We start from the raw sequence: 15,848 nt of genomic DNA, 5'->3' as shown, positions 1-15,848 counted from the left end.
CAGCAATGGGATCTTATAGTATAATTCCAATAGGCAACCATTATCCTGTACTGATTATCTTGAGAGCCTTGGGGAATGGTGACTCTACATTTTTTAATCTATCCATCTGTCATTGAATACCCATGTTGATTCCATTTCTTGGCTACAGGGAATACTCCGACAAACATTTGAGGGAAGAAATTCATTTGACATACTGATTTTCTTTTTAATATGTACCCTTTAGTAGTATAGTTGAATCATATTATAGTTTCATGGGGAACTTCAATAATCTTTTATTTTTCAACATTTATTTAGATCTATCATCTGCCAATTTAAATTGTATTTTTCCTTTTAGAATTTCTTAAAATGTATTTTCATCACATTCACCCACTAACTCCTCCATGATCTGGTCCTACCTCTGTAGCCATCCACATTTTAGTTCTCTATTTTATTAAGGCTATTGAATTCAAATTTATTCATGTTATTCAAATACTCTTAGATATGAACCCTACTAGAAGCCATACCCTTAAAGAAAACTGGCTCATCCTTTGCCAACAACTATTAATTATAATTAGTTTCTCAGCCTCAGAGGGGATTTTATGGCCACCTTCCCTATTCCATTTTGAACTCTGTCTGGCTTTAGCTTATTCAGGTCTTTTTAATATTTTAAACATAACAATTTTTTGTTGATTCTCTGGGAATTTCACATCATGCAACCAAATCACACTCACTTCAAGTCTTTTGATGTACACCCCTCAACTTTGTGACCTCCCTCCAAAAAAGTAAAAATAAATATAAAAATACAATAGAAAAAATAACAGCAAGAAGCCCAATTTGTGTTATCTATATACTCACTAGAGCATGGTCAAACTCTCAGTGGCCTGTCTCTTAAGTAGTACTGAGTCCATCCCCTCCTGTACCCCAGCCAGGAGCCATCAGTTATGTAGAACTACATGTCAGTATCCCCCAATTTTTAAAGAGTTCTCATCAATGAGGGGTTGCTTCCTGTCTAGGTTGTTACATATTGGGAGGTGGGGGGAGGGAGTTGTCAGTTTCAACTATTCATCTACAATCATTGATGTCACAGCAAAAATAGGCTCCTTGCTCTTCACATACAGAAGCAAGAGCATGGATCATGAGCCTCTATATGGTTTCTGCAGAAGGCACCCAGAACAATGGACATCAAGAGGGCTTCAAGCAGAAGTACAGACAGATCAAGATCTGCATTTCCCCCACACCACCCCTGCAGGCAGCATAAGGAACAGATATCAGTATGACTTCAGGCAGTAGCACAGACCTTATAATTCTTCATGGCCTTCTGTGGCTACAAAGGATATCAACACAGAAACCTGCTGCAATAGGAGCATACACCCAAACATAGTTTCTGGTGGCAGGATAGACTTGGACATCACCATGTCCTCAGGTAGCACTCAGACCACTCCCATCAATTTGATCAATATGGCCCCCATTGGCAAAATGGCCCACAGATACCAACTTGGCTTCAGGCCACAGCACAGACCATGTACATCTGCATAACCATTGCTGGTAACATGGGCTACAAACATTAAGTCAACTCCAGTAAGACCTTGTAAAAGATAAAAGTTTTAAAGTTGCCCCCCTAGACACAAAGTTTAGAGCAGAAAAAAACAAAAAAAAAAAAAAAAAAACAAAAACAAAACAGGTTAGGCCCCAGAATTGTATGTTCCAAAAAGCCTCTCCTAGGACTATAAAATGGATAATTACATTGGCCAGCTCAACAGCTTTCTCCCAGAAACTAGCTGACCATAAATCTTAGAGAACAATCTTGAGAAGCAGGAAACAACTTCTCCTAGGAACTAGCAGACCATGAAGTTAAACAATCTGAGAAGTAAGAGACAGCTTCTCCTAGGAAACAATCTTGGGAGACAGAGAGTTCTTCCTTGTGATTTTTCACTGTTATTCTATGACGCCATCCCTGCCCCCTCGGGTTGTGGTTTCTCCCTTTAAATACCTCTTCTCCCAGCCTCTCGGGGTTGAACTCCACTGCCCCTGCGTGGGATACGAGTCTCGACCCCAGTGCACTGGTTGCTATCTATAAACCTCATGTGATTACAACAAAGACGGTCTTGTGTGAGTTCTTGGGGGGTTGCGTCATCCCGAGACTTGAGAGAGGGTCTCCCCACTCCGGGGGTCTTTCATTTGGGGGCTCGTCCGGGATGGGTGACCACCCTCATCTCCAAAGACCCACTTGGAGGTGAGATAGCGTCTGTGTCTTTGTCTGTGTCTGTGTTTTGTGCCGGCTAAACTCTGGGTCTGTATTTGCTACTCTGGGTCTGTATTTGCTCGTGAGTTCTGGAGTTCTGGTTTTGCAGTCACTCCCATCTCGGGCTGAGAGGGAGGCTCGTTTCTCAGGAGAGAAGCGAGTGTGAGCGGTAGACGTGCCTGGGGCTCACTGATTGCACTGCCCTGGGAGACGTCCCAGGAGGTGAGGAGGGACCCCAGGGACGCCTGGGAGATTCCCATCTGGGTGCTTGTGAGAATTCAGTGATTCTCCTAGATTAGAGAAAAGACCTGCCCTCCTGGCCATCTGTATTTCCAGAGTGGTTTTTGTCTGTGTGTCTTAGGTCTTTGTTTTGTGTTACCACTAGATTGAACACACAACTTGTCAGTTGAGATTCTGGTTGGGAAAGAGGAGTGATGTGAAATCTGCTCCCCTTCATCTGTTTTTGGTGAACTCACGGAAGCTCCCATCTGAATCAGTTCGGTTTTGTGGTGATCTTGCGGCAGCCACTTGTCTTTTGTTTTTGTGCATACTTCTGGTTTTTTGTCTGTTAATCTTTTGATTGTCTTTCTGTGTGACTGAATGCTCTTGTCCTTTTTGGCGGACCTCTATTTTCTGGACTCTCTTCTTGTTTTCTCACCATCCCACTTGAGATGCTTGTTAATAGCTGTTACAGGAAATACAGAATCCTACTAGAGGCCAGAAAAAAAAAATGTTCCAGACATGGATGGAAGGCCCTCACTTCTGCCTGTTGGATTCAATATGCCTGAAGGTAGGGAGTGCTCTGGGTCTGCCCCCAGGCTCCAAGGGTGGGTCTCCGAGGGGCTGGAAAATGTCCCACCAATCTGGCTAAGATAAGAAAAAGATATAAAGAGAAAGTTACAAAAATTTAAAGGGTTAAAAAGTTAGAGAGCTAAAGAGAGATAAAAGACAAGAGAGGAACATATACTGGCCACAGTAGTTAGGGAACCTAAGAAGACAGTACCTGACAACAGAAGAGAATTCCTGGCTAAAGATCAGTGTGTCTAATACAAAGAAAAAGGACACTGGGTCAGGGACTGCCCCAGAAAGAATAAGAGGGGCCACTGGAGAGCCTCTTGGTCCTAGAGTGCTGGCTATGCATAGAGATAGAAGAGAAGCCCGCCCAGTTGTTTTATGGATACAGAGACCCAACACTCTGTGCTCCTATGCCCCAGTGGGCCAGTATCCAAAGACCTTGGGTACAGGGGGCTACTGGCAACAAACAATACTTATGGACTACCCGAAGAACAGTGGACCTTGGCGTGGGCCAGGTAACCCACTAGTTTATGGTCATCCCTGACTGCCCCTATCCCTTGCTCATGAAAAATTTGCTCTTCAAGATGGCTTGCGTGGGCTAAAATGGCTGGGTGAGGCCATGTGTATGCATATCTGCAGACTGTGTATGTGGAGCTTAAGACTGTCTCAGTGTACCAGTACCTTATGCTGGGAGATGTGTGGCTTAGTGCTGTTCTGCCTAGAACCCATCACTCCTGCCAGCCGGGCACTAACAACTGTCACCCAATCCAGGGTGATAGAGTGGCTGATGTTTTGCCTCTGAATAGAACATCCCAAAAGATGGGACCACTGGTCAGCTGCCATGGACTAGATTCTCCACCGGTTGGGGGCAATCTGGTCACCTTGCTGCCCAATCCTGACCTGGAGCCACCATAGCATGAGTATCAAGTACTGACAGAAGCCAATGGGTGGAAAAAAAGACCTCTGCAACTGGCTGATTGATCCCTGCTGAAAGCCGAGGCTACCTTGTCTACCGATGGAAACAGTTCTCTTCATAATGGTCAGAGATAAGTACATGCTACAATGAAGGACAACACAAATGTCATCTGGGATGGACAAACCTCTACCCCCCAGCACATCAGCGCCACAGATGCCTTACCATCTCTTGGATGCCCTGATGAAGCCAACAACTGTGAGTATTATTCATTGCCCAGGACATCAGGAAGGAAGAGATTCAGTGACATGGGACAGTAACAAAACAGATAAAGTGACTCGGGGAATGGCTATGGAGGAGCCTATCCTGGTTACAGGCCTGCAAGAGACAGCCACTGGGAACTGGGATTAGACTAAGGGATGGCCTCACTTAGAATGTACAACAGAAGAAAAGGCCCAAATTGCTTATCTCCTAGTGTTTATAGATACCTTTCCAGGAATAGATAAAAGCTTTCCTCACCAAACAAGAGACGGCCTCGATAGTCATCCAGAAGATACTGAAAGAAATCTTCCCCTGATTTAGAATGCCCAAGGTAATCTGGTCAGACAATGGCCCTACTTTCGTTGCCAAGGTAAGCCAGGGTGTGGCCAAATATTTAGAGGTCGATTAAAAATTACATTATATCTACAGACCTCAAAGTTCAAGACAGGTAAAATAAATAGATAAAGCTCTAAAAGAGACCCTGACCAAATTAACCATGGAGACTGGCACAGACTGGGTGATACTCCTTCCCTCTTGCTCTCTTCAGAGCAAGAAGTCTCCCTTCTAGATTCAGCCTAACCCACTTTGAGATCTTATATGGGGCCTCAGCTCCTCTGACTGTATTAGATGATGTTACTGAACCAACATGTCATAGTAATAATGATTTGCATGCCAGGCTAAAAGACCTACAGGTGATACAGAAAGAAATCTGCTCACAGCTGGCAGCAGCCTATGCCCCGGGGACCCCTGAGACATCTCACCAGTTCCAGGTTGGAGACTTGGCTACATACAACGACACTGAGCCCAGACACTTGAGCCTTGCTAGAAAGGACCGTACCTGGTGCTGCTGACCACCCTGACAGCTGTCAAGTCTCAGCCTTCACCAGCCACATACTAGCCATTGGGGCTGAGAGCTGGGACCTAGAGAGACACTCAGATCTTCAAAAAGCTCCCTAGACTTATACATCAGAGATGGTTCGAGAGCTGGTTTAGTAGATCTCCTTGGATGACTACTCTGATATCTTCCCTTATGGGACCCTTCTTAATTTTGCTTCTGTTTCCGATTATAGGTCCCTGTGTGTTAAATAAGCTAGTTACCTTTATTAAAAAAAAGATGAGTACTGTTCAGATTTTGATGTTACGTCAACAATATCATGTTTTACAAGGTTAAAAAAAACAATATTATAAAGATATAAAAATTTAGTTCTAAGATTAGAACTAGCCACAAGAAGTGGGGAATAAAAGATAAAAGTTTTAAAGTTGCCCCCCTAGACACAAAGTTCAGAGCAGAAAAAAACAAAAACAAAAACAAAAACAAAAAAACAAAAAAACAAAAAAACAGGTTAGGCCCCAGAATTGTATGTTCCAAAAAGCCTCTCCTAGGACTATAGAATGGATAATTACATTGGCCAGCTCAACAGCTTTCTCCCAGAAACTAGCTGACCATAAATCTTAGAGAACAATCTTGAGAAGCAGGAAACAACTTCTCCTAGGATCTAGCAGACCATGAAGTTAAACAATCTGAGAAGTAAGAGACAGCTTCTCCTAGGAAACAATCTTGGGAGACAGAGAGTTCTTCCTTGTGATTTTTCACTGTTATTCTATGACGCCATCCCTGCCCCTTCGGGTTGTGGTTTCTCCCTTTAAATACCTCTTCTCCCAGCCTCTCGGGGTTGAACTCCACTGCCCCTGTGTGGGATACGAGTCTCGACCCCAGTGCACTGGTTGCTATCTATAAACCTCATGTGATTACAACAAAGACGGTCTTGTGTGAGTTCTTGGGGGGTTGCGTCATCCCGAGACTTGAGTGAGGGTCTCCCCACTCTGGGGGTCTTTCACTTGTAGTGATGCAGGTGTGGCCTGTGGTGTTTTTTTTTTCTGTGCCCCTTGGCTCATTTCCACTTTCTCAATTGTGTAGATTTTATGTGTGCAATCAGAACTGTTGTGAGTTTATATGTGCAGCTACCCTGTTGAATTCAGAAAAGTTTCCTCGAAGTCATCTACCACCTCTGACTCTTGCATAATCTCTCCATTTCTCTTCTAGGAATATCCCCAGGCCTTGGGAAAGGAATGTTCTCTGTGTTTCCCATTCGATGCTGAGCATGGTATAGTTTCTTATTCTGTACATTTTCATTAGTGGTAGAGGAACATAAATTTTCCAAAAAGTATTAATTTATAGCACACATGTAAAGCAAGCCATTTGTTCATTTTCCAGAGGCTTTTTAGTTAAGCTTTTTTAAAAAAAGATTTATTTATTAGATACACTGTAGCTGTCTTCAGACACACCAGAAGAGGGCATCAGATCTCATTACAGATGGTTGTGAGCCACCATGTGGTTGCTGGGATTTGAACTCAGGACCTCTGGAAGAGCAGTCAGTACTCTTATCCACTGTCTTTCAACAGAGGAATGGATACAGAAAATGTGGTACATTTCCACAATGTAATACTACTCAGCTATTAAAAACAATGACTGGCTGGGGATTTAGCTCAGTGGTAGACCGCTTACCTAGGGAGCGCAAGGCCCTGGGTTCGGTCCCCAGCTCCGAAAAAAAAGAACCAAAAAAAAAAAAAAAAAAACCAAAAAAAAAAAAAAAAACCAATGACTATATGAAATTCATAGGCAAATGGATGGAACTAGAAAATATTCTGAATGAGGTAACCCAATCACAAAAAGAACATACATGGAATGCACTCAATGATAAGTGGATATTAGCCCAGAATCTCAGAATACCCAAGAAACAATTTGCAGACCATATGAAGCTCAAGAAAAAGAAATACCAAAATGTGGATGCTTCAGGGGGAACAAAATATACACAGGAGGAAATACAGGTACAAAGAGCAGAGCAGAGACTGAAGGAAAGGTCATTTAGAGACTGCCCCACCTGGGAATCAATTATATATGTAGCCACAAAACCCAGTCACTATTGCTGATGCCAAGTAGTGCTTGCTGACAGGAGCCTGATATGGATGTCCCCTGAGAGGCTCTTCCAAGAGCCTTACTGATACAGATGAGGATGCTTGTAACTAATCATTGGACTGAACAAGGGAACCCCAATGGAGGAGTTAGAGAAAAGACTGAAGGAGCTGAAGGGTTTTACAACCCCATAGGAAGAACAACAATATCAACCAACCAGACCCCAGAGATACCAAGGACTAAACCACCAACCAAAGAGTAAACATGGAGGAACCCATGGCTCCAGTCATATATGTAGAAGAGGATGGCACTGTCTGGTATCAACAGGATGAGAAGCCCTTAGTCCTGTAAAGGCTTGTTTTCCCAGTGTAGGGGAATAATACCAGGGTGTTGAGATGGGAGTGGGTGGGTGGGAGTGGGGGGAAATGGAATAACATTTGAAATGTAAGTACATAAAATATCCAGTAAAAACGAAGTTTTAAAAAAAAGCAAATGTAGAGCAAATTGCATCAGAATTTCTTCTGCTTTGTGTGTTTGGTAATAACTATTCTTACTTGTTTGACCTGCTTTTTCATTGTGATTTTCATAGGTATTCCCCGATTTTTTTTAAAATATTGACTAAGTTCTTTGCATTTAGTGTGTGTGTGTGTGTGTGTGTGTGTGTGTGTGTGTGTGTGTGTGTGTGTGTGTGTAAAGGTCAAAGAATATATTGTAGAGTTGGTTTTCTTTTACCACTTGGGTCCCTAGGAGTTAAGTCAGGATGTTAAGCTTGGCATCATGTGCCTTTGCCTACTGATACATCTTCTTCACATAGGCATTTCTTCCTGTACTTATTGTTACTTTATGTATCCCAATTTTTAAAAAAAAGAAAGAGCTGTTTAGATCATTGCCCTTTTTTTAAAAAAAAATTCTTCTCATACATTACATCCATACCAGTTTCCTCTCCCTCCTATATTCCCAGCCACACCTACTTCCTCTCTTCCCCAGACCCACTCCTCTGTTTCCCTTTTTTTTTTAAAAAAAAAAGAGAAGTTATTCCTGCCCAGTTTCTACTTTTAAATAGTTTTTGTTGCTGTTGGTTTTGCTATTGAGTTGAGTTCTTTATATATTGTGAATGTTAATCACTTTATCAATGAACAGTTTTCCAATATGATTCCCTACAAAATGTAGGTGATCTCTTCACTTGTTAACTGTTCTTTTGCTGTGCAGGAGTTTTTCATTTTATATGTTCGTCCTGTTAATTTTGCCTTTTAAAAGTGTTTCTGTAAGTCAGGTTAAAAATGTTTGTCAAGAACAATGCCCTGAAATGATTCCTTGCCCTTTCCTTGAGGCTCTCATGCTTTAAGTATTGTATTAAGTTGATTGTTCATATACAGATAGGCTAGAGATAGAGGTCTAGATTTTTCTTCTACATATGAATATCACCCAATTTCTCTAATATTGAAATATGAAATATCAATAAGGTAGTATTAAACCCAATGACAACAAAAAGGTGAATGGATAAAGTTAATATATGTATACACAATATATTTTATTCAGGTACAAAGACAAATAAATATGTCATTTGTAGGAAAATGAATGTAACTGGAGTTAATCATGTTAAGAGAAATAAATTAGAACTTTCTCTTTCTCCTCTCTCACACACATATATCAGGCAAGTAGAAGGGAAGCCACTTAGGAAGAGAAAGAACAGAGGAGAAATGGGGAGGAACAAAGAGTGACTATGAGCCAAATACAGAGTTCTGAAGATGTTATAATGAAGTTCATTATGGCATACAAGAAATATATTAATAAAAAGAAAACCCCAGGAAAAGAAAGATTTTTTTAAACATAAAGAAAAGCCATCTCCTTTGCAGTCAATATTTCTGCTGCTTTATTAAAAGCAGTTGACTATAAATACACAGATATATTTCTGAGTTCTCAATTATTTTCCATTGGCCTATATGTCTATTTTTATGCTAGTATCTTGCTTTATGGATTACTATAGCTGTGTAGTTCACTTGAAACTAAAGTATTTGGAGTTTTCTTGTTTGTTTGAGATAATTGGCTTTTGTTTTTTTGTGTGTGTTTTTGTTTGTTTGGGCTCTTCTAGCCATTTAGAATCTTTAATGTTTCTATAAATGTTATAGAAATACCTTTGACCTTGTAAAATGTCACTTATGTAAAGAATTGCTGAATCTGTACATCCCTTTGGGTAGTAGATTAAACTTCCAATCCATGAATATGAATTATCTTTTGTACTATTTGTGACATCTTTTATTACTATAATCTTTTCTTTACTACTATGATTTGTACTGTGAAGATCATTTACTTCACTCAAGCTTCAAATAGAACACACACACACACACACACACACACACACACACACACACACGGATTTAATAGAACAGCTAGCTTATAGTTTGTAGTCTGGCAAGTTTAACAATTACTGTTTACCAAGGGTAGGTCCAAGAATCCAGTAGTTGCTCAGGTCACAAAGCTTGATATCTCAGTTTGACTTCTGTATATGTTGGAATTCTAAATAAATAGGCTATAATGCCAGTGCCAGCAGAGCAAGCAGATGAAGAGGGTAAGCGTCCTTCTTCCATGTCTTTTATATAGGCAGCCAGTCGAAGGTGTGGCCCAAATTAGAGGTGGATCATTCCACCTCAAAGATATGGATTAGAAGTGGGTCTTCTCATCTCAGATGATTTGTTAAGAAAAAACATCCCTCACAGCAGTGCCCAGATATTTGTGTTGTGTCAGAAGAAGTCACATTGACAACCAAGAATAGCCACAACATTCAGATAAATGTATTCCTAGGTATTTTTCCAACTACTGTGAGTAGGATTGATTTCTTAGCTATTTTGTTACTGACTTTTTTAAGCCACTGAATTTAGCATACTGATTTTGTATTCTTACTGCCCTATAGAGTTTATCAGTTGTACATACATTGGAATTTTTATGTTTATACATACACACACATATAAAATCAGGACTGCATGGAGACTTGCCAACTGCCATATCTTGTAGCAGGGGTGCAGAAAGACACCCACAGCCCTGCCATGGCAGAAGGTACTAGCAGGGAAAGATGCCCAGAGACCTGCCTCCTGTCACATGATGTGGGCATGTCCACACAGTGCCCTGCCTGCTCCCATGCCATGTAGTGCAGGACAGGGAAGATATCTTTAGACCCACCTGTTGCCATGCTACACAGCAGGCTGTAAACTTCTGAAGGGCTGTTTGTCCCTATGCTGCATGGCACAAAGGTCACTCTAAGGCCCTCCAGCAATGTGGTCCACCTACAGCAGGAGCCACTCAATGTGCAAGTATGTGGTGGACAGATGGGAGAGAAGTAGAAGTAGAACAATTTGAGCATAATGAAGAGAGATGGAACTGAAGGCAAAGGGGTGATGAATAGCTCATTGTGAGTAGCCAGACCTGCCAATTGCAGCCATGGTAAAGACCCAACCTGTGTTTCCACTAAGTGCCATTTCTGGGTCTGTGGGGTTAGTGTCGATGACCATGGCTCATATTACCATTAGAGAACATGGGGGTTGTCTGATCAGCGACCTGGGACTATATGGATGTCCACGGGCTGGCTCAGCTCCTCACTAGTTGCTCTGTAGGGTAACTATCATCACTCACAAGCATCAGCACTTGAACAAGCAGACTTTGCACCTTGACTAAGCAACACAGTAGAGCTGGCCCTGGTGACTGGGACATGTCAATATGAAAGAGCCTCCCACTCATCCTTCACAAGGTGACGCTCTCTAACACCTCACCACTCCACCCCTCACCACATATAGTAGTTTGGAGAGCTGGTCCTGAGGTCATGAGAGTGGGCAAGCTATCCCTACACTTAACTGGCTTCAGCATTTGGAACAGTGGGACCTGTGCCTTGACTGAGCAACACAGTGGAGCTGATTCTGGAGGCAGAGGTGCCAGTGAGCCTCCTTCAAGGGCATGAGAACAGGAGAGCTGACCCTGCCTCCTGCAGATGGTGGCATTGGGTGGCCTAAGGAGAACAGTGCTGGAGAGCTTGCCCTGGATGCAGATAAGGGAGAGCAGGTGAGCTGACTAGCTCAGCTAAAACCCAGGCTCAGATCCAGGACTCTGAGTTGGCCCACCCCAAAACTACATCATCTGTGAACTGTTGGGGTACACAAAAGAGCCAGTTCTGCCATCCAAAGCTTCAGTATCTTCATGAAAGGAAAACAACAGGATAATGGGAGGAATTCCCAGTGAAGATCCAATATTGATGGTGCCACAGAAGCCAGAGACCTCAAGCCAGAACAATGACTCATTGCAATGAACATTTACAGGTGTTGACAGAGGAGTATAAATGAGGGACACACTGTGACACACTACAGTTTCCATGCCATGATGTTTTCTATGCTTTGTTTTGTTTAGTGTGTGTGTGTGTGTGTGTGTGTGTGTGTGTGTGTGTCTGTCTGTCTGTCTGTCTGTCTGTCTGTCTGTCTGTCTGTCGGTCAGTCTGTGTTTTGTTTTGGGGGAATTGCAAGGGCAGAAGGTGTATATGAGGTGGTGTGTGATAAAAAACTTACAAAGAACCAATAATTTTTTTAAAAAAAATCATGATTACATATAGAATAACATCTGTGAATGTACAATTTAAGCTCACATTTGAATTTTTTTAAAATATTTTTTCTCTTGCCTTATTGCTCTGGATAATACTTCCAATACTAAATTAGAATTGAAGTGCCTAAAAGTGTTCACCTTTAATTAACTTATAAATGGTGGTTTATATCATGAGAAAATAGTGAATTTTCCTGCATGTTTTCTCTGCATCTGTTGAGATAATTGCATCTTTTACTCTTCATTCTGTTGCTATAATATGATAATTTTGTTGATTTGCATACAGTGTTTTGACCTTATATTTCTGGAATAGAACTGTAGTTAATTTGAGGTCTATTTACTTTTATGTATAGTCAAATTTGATTTAATAATATTTGTTGAAAATTTTTATAACATATTTTAAAATGTTTATTTTGTATGTGTGTGCTTTCTATGTATATATTTGTAGCACATGTGTTTAATTTCCCACTGAGGCCAAAAGAGAGTAACAGATCCTGTTGGAAAATATTAGCTATAATCCAGAAGATATTGATCTATATTTTTATTGCTATTGATATTTTTGTTAATATTTATTGCTACTGTGTGTGGGTATGTCTCTGTGTTCTTATAAGAATTGTCTGGTACTATTAGAATTAGTGAAGAATGATTCAGGATCATTCTTGAGACATGAGTGGTAGATGTCATGTACTTTACTTCATTTTTTATACAGGTCATTGTTAATCTCTATGCTCTATATCATGTCTACCATATCAATCATGTTAGAGAAATAACTTATTTTGTTTTCTTCCTTTTAATTCCTACTTGTGAACAGAAACAATTCAGTCTCCTCTACTAAATTTGAATTGATGTGTCATATAAGATTATGGGGACTGGCTAAATTTGTCTGAATCCGCAGAAAAGAATGTCAAGAGGATAGACTGAAACTTTCAGATAAAGACATAAGCTATTATCTATAATTCTAACCAATTCAGGTATACCTTGCTATACTCAAACTCCATGATTTGAAGATTAAATTCATCCATATCGAATAGTCAGGGAGACAAAGAAACAGCAGAGACAACCTGGCATCTTCATTTTTCACTTGCACATGTTAATTAGTTTACTTGAGGGAGTATTTTGTTTTTTTCTTTTTTATTGGATATTTTATGTATTTACATTTCTTTTTTTTATTATCTCCTTTATTCAACTGGGGAAACATGTTCAGAGAGGAAGTATTTGTAATGTCACACAGTTTATGAGTAGCAAAGCAAAAATTAAAACCCAAAGAGAACAAACTCTCTGTTAAAGACTTTTTTAAAATTTATCACCAGGAATTATCTTTGATAGACATCAGGACTCAACACAGAGTGAAGCAGGGAAGACTTCAGTGGTAAGCAACCTTGTGTCATCCGCCGCAGTGATTTGAACCTCAGAGGGATAGAGAAGTCGAACAGAAGGGTTGGCGTCATAATCTGCCTGGTAGTATGTGTAGTTGAGCAGATGGTCAGTGTGGAGAGGTGTTGTTGTAAAAATATAAAAATTAAAAAACTATGGATGTCTTTTTCCCCCGCTAGGTCCGCACCGCGGTGTCCCAAGATATCTGCTAGATATCTTGGTGGAAACACATCCCAGCCACACACTTTCCTACACTCAAAGCCTCACATAAAAGAACACACAACACAATAATCTTAGACCCAATTGATAAGATATAATTGCCCGCTTAAACATACAAAGCCCGGTACCATCCATCCCTTAGGAATATTGATAACAACCTGTAAATACACAGAGCAGAATCTTAACATCACCTGCCATGGCTTCTCCGTTCTCCTCTCTCCTGTCCCTTCCTTTTCCTCCAGTCTCCTCCTCTTCCTTCAAACTTCTCTCCCGCCCATCCTTCCTTCTCCTCCAATGACAGGCCTCCTTCTATCTTGTACCTGCCCTTCACCTGTACAAGGTTCTGGTGAAATCACCTGATTTCTGAGTATGAGACTAGGCAGCTGTCCTTGGGGCAGTGGAATTAGCATCAAAATACAGATAACTTCAGGGCAAACCACAAAATTTCCCCCTTTTTGTCCAGTTAAAAAGCCTTTTCACTTATTTATAAATTGAGTACAATTATTACCATTCTACAATTTATAAAGCATATGATATTCTAAACACCCAGTCCATCACTATATCAGTTAAACAGAACATTTAGTTATCCATTCCAGCTTAAGAAAGGCTTAAAATCTATATTATATCTTGGCTAGCTTGTATACTATCTGATAACTATCTAATAAAATATGTATTTTCAGAGTTATACAGCCTGATAGGCTGAGGCTATAATCAGTCTTCAACCCCATCAGAAATCTGAAAATGACGAAATATCTATACACATAGGAAGTCTAACATGGCTTCTAGAAATGAGAGGTTGTAGAGACAAATCTCCACTAGCACAGTCCCCTGTTAGCAACATGTGAGCGCAAGTCTTCAGTCTTCTGGCCCAAAATCAACAGACAGACTCTTGAAATGCAGATTTTGAAGGGCTGATCACACTGTCTTGGCAGAATTTACAGTCAACTATTCTGCATAATGTGACCTTTTCTGGACAGTATTAGTCTGCAAATGAAACAGGCAGTTTTGTCTAGTGGCTGCCTAGCCACAAAGTATTGCCTCACCTGAATGTAGAGATGTTCAAATTCTTCATTAAATCCACCAAAGGGGGAACTGTTAGGAGCAGATATGTCTCAACAAAAGATAAATAACTTTAAATCTCAAATTTTGTGGATTTCTGACGTTTTTGAAAACCATCTATCTAAGACAATCTAGACTATTGTCTTTATATCTTACTATTGTCTTGAAAGTACTCTCACAAAGTCAGAGCTGTGAATTTGCTAGTTGGCCCTTAACTCACAGATGTAATCAACTCAGAAGTTTTAATGACATCATTAGAAGGACTGGCTCTAAACCTTGCACTTTTAAACATTTAACAAATAAATTCTATATCAAAGCAAAGATATGATTTTAGCTTAGTAAACAAATGAGAATACGACTGTATAACTCAATCTAGATAATTCCTCCCTGTTAAATTACAACCATTTCTAAATTCCTCATAAAAACAACTTTAGAATAACCACTTTCAGCCCCCCAAAGTCCAGGGAATTGGGGAGATGCCTCCTCTATAACTTCTTCAATCTGTACATGGGCGTTGAGATATCCTTGGGGGTAGAGGGTAGGAAGTATGAATCAAACACTGTAGCATCATGTGTCCTGACTGGACCCAGCTGAAAGACCTTGAGAGCAGGAATCCAAGTAGGTACACTCTGTAAAATACAACTCTCAAGACAAAAGTTTAGAATCGAGAGATCTTTTTGTTTGATTCTCTTGAATACATTTTTCAGGCAGTCTACCTCTATCAAATCTGATCAGTATGACTCTGTGAGATTTCTAGAGCCTAATCACACTTTTTAAAAACACAAAAACTAAATATTTCTCCCAAAATACTGTGTTCCTTGGTCTGTAACCAGAAAAACTTGTATCTTGCACTTTCTCCCAGAGTAATAATATAACTATGAAACTTAAAGTCACACCCATCATGAAGACTAAATTTTTTAAAAAGGAAGTAAGCTAAAAAATTAGCCTGTTAGGCTTTTGTACTCTGTGATACCAAAATTCCCGTGGAGCCCATGTTAAGAGAATCTGAGCTTCCTGTTGTGGTAAATATCAAAAGTAAACACAAACCCTTGCTAGCCAGCATCAACGAGCCTTATGGCCTTTAGCAGGGTAATTCATAAAAGAAACTAAAAACCTTTAATCAATTCCAGTATCAATAAGCAACACATCAAACCAGGACTTTAGCCCAAAATATCTCAATCTATCAAGCTCTCTACCCGGAGCCACAGATTTTTATTTAACCTTAATAACTTCTATAATATATTCCTGCATTCACTCTCCCTGTTGTTACAGACATTTATCACAACTCGCTACTTGGAGTTAGTGACCAATTTTTCCCTATCTAAGTTCTGAACCATAGATGAAAATCCCCAAATGATTCCACCACGTGATTCGGGTAATCTTTGTACTCTCCTTAAAACAAACTTAAATACCTTCTATCAATTCTAAAACCAATAAGCAACTTAAAACTCAGGACTTTAACCCAAAATATATCCATCTGTTAAGCTCTATACCTGGAGTCACAGATTTTTCTT

General features: G+C 40.3%; 1 long non-coding RNA gene across 2 annotated transcripts in view; it reads left to right on the top strand.

The window, feature by feature from the left end:
* Nucleotides 1-2,502: 2,502 nt before the first annotated feature.
* LOC147998398 (uncharacterized) overlaps nt 2,503-15,848 on the top strand; it is a 60,130-nt gene continuing 46,784 nt past the window's right edge. Inside the window, exons 1-3 of one of the 2 annotated variants that reach the window (XR_015646815.1) lie at nt 2,503-3,011; nt 6,235-6,295; nt 12,993-13,051. This is a non-coding gene — a long non-coding RNA (uncharacterized LOC147998398). Of the gene's footprint in view, nt 4,188-6,234; nt 6,954-12,992; nt 13,052-15,848 lie in introns of those variants that run through there. The other variant, XR_015646816.1, reaches the window with a different exon arrangement.

Source organism: Rattus norvegicus, chromosome X (assembly GCF_021556685.1).
Source record: "Rattus norvegicus strain SHRSP/BbbUtx chromosome X, alternate assembly SHRSP_T2T, whole genome shotgun sequence".
Taxonomy (NCBI): Eukaryota; Metazoa; Chordata; class Mammalia; order Rodentia; family Muridae; genus Rattus; species Rattus norvegicus.
The sequence above is the reverse complement of the archived record's forward strand: the minus strand, read 5'-3'. Positions and strand labels throughout refer to the sequence as shown.